Consider the following 6,018-nt stretch of genomic DNA (forward strand, 5'->3'; position numbering starts at 1 on the left):
ACTGCTGGTTTAGGCAGTTCCAAACTGGTTCAATTAACTTTTTGCTTTTAAAATAAAAACGATTATATAAAAGTATAATACCTTGTACAAAAATATAAATTTATATTATATTTTTAAAAATAGTTTTTAATTTTTTTTAAAAAAGTTCTAGATAATAAATTTTTTTTGATACTTACATTTTTTAAAACTATTGTTTTTTAATAATCTCAAATTTTATGTAAAATTATAACATTTCTAATTTAAAAAATAAAAATAAAAAATGTGTCAAAATGGACACTCGGAAAAGAGTTCGAACATTACTGAGTGAAAAACCTACAGGTGAAGCCCATCAAGATCGATGGAGGTATATTAATCGGTTAAATATATCCTACGTGTACCTGTCGTGAACATCGAAAACCAAGCCAGGAGCAATTGTAAAATAAATTAAAATACAATATTAAATAAATGTCTTGATTACCAATGCAACGGGGATGTAGCTCAGATGGTAGAGCGCTCGCTTAGCATGCGAGAGGTACGGGGATCGATACCCCGCATCTCCAATTCTTTTTTATCATACATAATGATTCGTGGTCCGTTCCAAATGGAAATAGTCATGGTCGATTTTCTGGAGTTCAGTCATTTTTGGTGCTTGTTTATTTGTTATTTTTATTACTAGTCAATAGTGGTGGAGGGTTGAGAATTCTTTGTGCCCAAGAAACAAACAGTTCTGGGATGCTCATCCTTTGTGCCCAAGCAATAAACCGTCATGGAATGGTCAGTGGATAGTTTGAAAGCTGTTGAGAACAATGCCCAAAATTGAACCATTCTGGATTGGTCACTGGTTGGCTTTGTTAATTGTTAATAATAGAAAGTTGAGACCAATGCCAAGGAAACAGACATTCTTTTTACCTAAAAAAAAAATCTTTATTGATTTGACAGCACCATTAAGATCAGAAGAAATGAGAGAAAATATTTCAGCAGTCACCCACAAAGTTCAGTAACAACCCCTCTCTCTTCTTTTCTCCATTGACAACAAACAAGAATCTCCACAGTATTCATCAATGGACTCTTGAAACGACTGATTTTTGTTGAAATAGTGCTATCAAAAGAGAGACAGCTTATGAAAGAGAAGAAGGTGGCAGTTGTCTTGATTTCTGAACTTATATGCACAATTATTTGGGATTGTAAACGCATATAAGTTCTATAATACTTGTGCATTACAATCCCAAATAATTGCAATATTCCAACTTCACTTTTTTCTAGGCAACCAAACAAAGAACATGTTTAAGAGCCTTTGATTTTTATAAAGCATGTTTTATATGATGTCAGCCTACAATTTGAAATTATATTGAATGTGATTGGTGTGCAGCTTGTGGGCCATTTTCTTGAAGAAACTTGCATACATCCTACTTTCATCATAAACCATCCAGAGGTGATGAGCCCATTGGCAAAATGGCATAGATCAGAACCTGGCTTGACCGAAACGCTTTGAATTATTTCGACACCCAGCTAATGCATATACAGAACCGAATGATCCTGAAGTGCAGTGTGGACGGTTTGCTGAGCAAATACATGTACAAAACAATGTTGATTTAGCATAAAATCAAAAGGGATTTAGACTATTTAATCAGCCAATTCCACATGTTGATTCCTCACAGAGAACCATGAACTATCCATACTACTCCCTACAGTTCTCTTATGTCCAACCAAATGCTCTGCAAATGTGTTTATTGTTACAGGATCGTCAATCATATTTATGAATCAGTCCTCTCTCTCATCCATAAATGGAAACATGTTTGATCCATCGTATTAAAACTTAAAAGGCTATATTTGGTTAGTCGAAAATTTGAGTAAAAGAAAATAACAAAAAAAAGATAAAAGGAAATAAAAAATATAGAAAAATAAAAAAATAAGTTAAAACTTAATAAATTATTTTTATTTGCTACTTTAAACTTATTTTATTTATTTTAACTTATCGATATAAGGGTTAAATAATTTTGAAATATATAAATTTTTAACTAATTTTAATTATATTTGATTTTTTTCTTCGAAAACTAAACATAACCTAAATGTATTTTTATTTGGGGATAACCTTTTTTTTAGTCATAATTGCATTATAGTTAAAAGCCTAAAAATACTTCTCAAAATATGTTTTTAAGAGAATCACCATTGAAGTGTTTCTTCGAAAAAAATTATAAGTGATTTTTCAAATTTCTAAAAATATTTCTTAAATTTTATCAACACACTATTTTTTCAAAAATGGTTTTTTAGGTTAAAAACGTTTTGTATAATCATTGGCAAATGAACTTTTAATGTGATGACAGTTGAAATCCCTTACAGCTACCAACTTTTGTTAATTTGAGCTAAAAAAACAAATTTTGGATTTTTATAATCTAATTTATGGTCTTTTAAAATGATTATAGTTCCTATATAAAAATAATTCTTTGATATTTACCTTTAAAATCTATTTTTTTTTTTAAATTGAGATATTAAATTTTTTTATCTCCTTAAATTTTAAAATTTTGAAGGTTATTTTTAAATATTATTTATGATGAGATAATATATTCTTGGATATAATATTAGATACATACAATATCCTCACGGTATTATCCAATAAGATATTATATTTGATTACTAAAAAAACAAATTAAAAATAAAACAAAAGACATATTGTATTTCAATGTTTAATATTTATTTAAAATAAAAATAACATTACATAATAATACTTGGAAATCATTCTATAATTTATAATTAAGTATTTAATTAATAATATTCATGATTAATAAATGTAAATTTATGATTTATAAATATTTATATTTCATAAATTTATTTGAAAGGTTATATGATAAAAAAAAAAAGTAAGATGCCACTAACCTTATTCTATATTCGTTTGAATATTAGAAATAACGAAAACGTTTTATTTTTATTTAGAAGTTAAAATAGGAAGTGTATACATATCGACACTACTTTCTATGCTTTTATTTTTAAAAATAATTTTTTTTTGTACAAAATATAGAAACCATATGTAGAAAGCACAAATTTACTTTATAATAATTTTTTTTTCTAAATTTTAAAAATTTAAGAAAGAGAAAATTTTATTACTAGGTTTTATATGGGATAGAAATGAAAAATACATACATGCTGAATTTGTAATAAATGAAGAAAATAAATATTTTCTTTATCATACAAAATAAATTAAAGAAATATATAAAAATAATTCATTGATTTTAACTCAATTTTTTAAAGTAATAAATGAAAAAAAAAAGTATTTTCGTTATCATGAAAAATAAGAAAATATATATAATTAAAATTAAATAAAAATGACATATTTTTAAATTATTTAATTTTTATATAAAAATATATGAAAAAAATGTGTAAAAATAATTTATTGATTTTATATCTATTTTTGTGGTTTTTTCTTCTTCAATACATTATTTTATTTATCCATTTATTCCATCCGATACTTTGTCATACATAAAATGGGATAACGATGAAATAATTTGTTGTCATCCATGCATATATGACATGACCCAATGTTTTGAGACAATTGTGTTTAGGGCCTAAAAATTAACATTTGATTCATATAACTTACATAATTAATGAAAATGATATAAGACCAAATACCCTTTAAATTTCCATATATTACCTTTTAATGATATAAAATAGTGATAAACTAAAATACTTATTGACCTTTCACATAAGCTTTTTTAATCTTTATTGCACCACTATTAAGGCAATCATAATAATTCTATTTTAACAATTTGGATTTTTCATTGTTTTTAATTTTTTTATCATTATAAATAATTGAAAATCAGCATTGTTTTCTATTTTAAATTATAAATAAAGAAAAATTATGTTCAAAAACTATTTTAAAAAATACTTGCTAAAAAAAAGGTAATATGATTTATATTTTTTTATATTTTCTTTTTGAAAAAACATTTAATTAAAAAATGAAAACTATTTTTAAAAATAAAAATTGAAAACCTTGTTTAGTACTATTTTTTATATGAAAATAATAAAAAGAATTAATTTTTATTCGTTGATTATCCATTTTTTTTCCATTGGTTATTTTAATAAATATATATATATATATATATATATATATATTATGTTTACAATTAAACAAAGGAATTGATCAATTAGGTGTTTTTTGTGTGACTACTTTTTACATGAAAAATAATTAAATAACTAAATTATATATATTTATTACTCTTTTTAATTTTATTTTCTTTATTTATTTTTTGTCTAATAGAAAATTTTAATATATCCATAATTAACAAAGTAATAGATTAATTGTGCACATTTTGATCTATTAAAATAAATTACTTTCTAATTTAAATAAATAAAATGAAATAAGTAAATAAATTTTGGGTTATTTCTATTTTTTAACATATCTTATATTAATATTTTTATGGTTAAATAAAATTTTTATTATTATTTTTCTTTAATTCCAAAAATAAAAGGAAATAAATAAATAAACTTGGCTTAAATAATAGTTTTTAAGTAATTTCTTTGCCTTATTTTTAATTACTTTTTACATTGAAAATAAAATAAAATAACATTTTATTTGTTTTAATTATTTTAAATGTCAAACTATTGGAAACATAGTTTACACACTCATGTAGATATAATTTATGCATATATATGAAATTTATACCATTGTACAAGGTTGTTACACTAGTTGTACAAGGGGTGTACAAGACTGTACAATTTGAAAAACTTTTTTTTTTCTTGTCATCTAAGGACTATACGCTCTCCTACCACAAAATTATTTTATTTCATATACTTTATTTAACTCGCATATAAAATTTCAAATACTTACTTTAATAATTATGTTTAGGGAAAAATTTTGTTTTTACGGTTTATATCATTTTTTAAATCAAACCATTGGAAACAAGGTTCACATATCATATATGGCACATAATGTATGCATATAGATGAAATTTGCACAATTGTATAAGGGTATTATACTAACTATATAAGGTAAATGTTTAATTAAATAAGACAAATGTTCTAACTGTATAAGACAAATGTTCTAACTATATAAAACAAATGTTCTAACTATACAAGGGGTATACAAGACTATCATTTGTGAAAGATTTCAATCAATTTTGGACAACTTTTTTTTTTTGTCTTGCCATCTAAGGATTGCACACTCTCAAGGTACACATTCCTCTATTACACACTCATCTTATGCACTTTATTTAACTCGTATATGACAATTCGAATACTTATCCCACTAATAATGTTTGAGATAAAATTTTGTTTTTCCATCTTGCACTAGTTTTTGAACCAAACCATTGAAAACATAGTTATTACCTATGGTTATACATTGAATAGGGGGTATATGGAATTCGAGTCACTATACAAGGTATTTACACTAAATGTATATTATAAATATACTAATTGTACAAAGGGTGTACAAGACTATTATTTGTGAAATATTTTAAGTGATTCTGAAAAACTTGTTTGTTTATTTTCCCTAACTGAGGATGAATGACATTTTTTACACACATTGGTTAAGCATACATTTATCTCATACACTTTATCTAACTTGTATATGATCATTTGAATAGGTACCTCACTTATGATGATTGTAAAACAAAATTATACAACAATTTTTCTTATTTTTTTAAAACAAAACCAATGCAAACATGGTTAACCGACTTATTGTTAGATATTCATGAGATGATATATGAAATTTGAGTTATTGTACAAGGGTATTACACTAATTGTACAAGACAAATTTACTAATTGTACAAGGATGTACAAGATTACTTTTTGTTAAGGATTTCAAGTGATTTTGAAAAACTTTCCCATTTTTTTCCACTCAAGAATTTTTTCGCACTCAAATTCTCTCACTCAAGAATTGTTTCGAATTTTATTTTTAAATTTCATCATCAAAATTTTGTAATTGCATATTTTGTTTTTGTAGTTTTAGCAATGTTATTTCTTTCCACTATTTTTTTTTTGTGAAATTTTATCCAAATGAATTTATATTTAAAATTATAATCATGTTTATCAAATTTTTTACTAAGA

The 6,018-nt window shown here is 24.1% G+C and overlaps 1 non-coding gene across 1 annotated transcript; it reads left to right on the forward strand.

Annotated features, from left to right (window-relative positions):
• The first annotated feature begins 466 nt into the window (after nucleotides 1–466).
• TRNAA-AGC lies at nucleotides 467–539 on the forward strand. Its single transcript has one exon. It is a non-coding gene; the product is annotated as a tRNA-Ala (tRNA).
• The last annotated feature ends 5,479 nt before the right edge of the window (nucleotides 540–6,018 follow it).

This window comes from Vitis riparia, chromosome 8 (genome assembly GCF_004353265.1).
Source record: "Vitis riparia cultivar Riparia Gloire de Montpellier isolate 1030 chromosome 8, EGFV_Vit.rip_1.0, whole genome shotgun sequence".
Classification (NCBI taxonomy): Eukaryota; Viridiplantae; Streptophyta; class Magnoliopsida; order Vitales; family Vitaceae; genus Vitis; species Vitis riparia.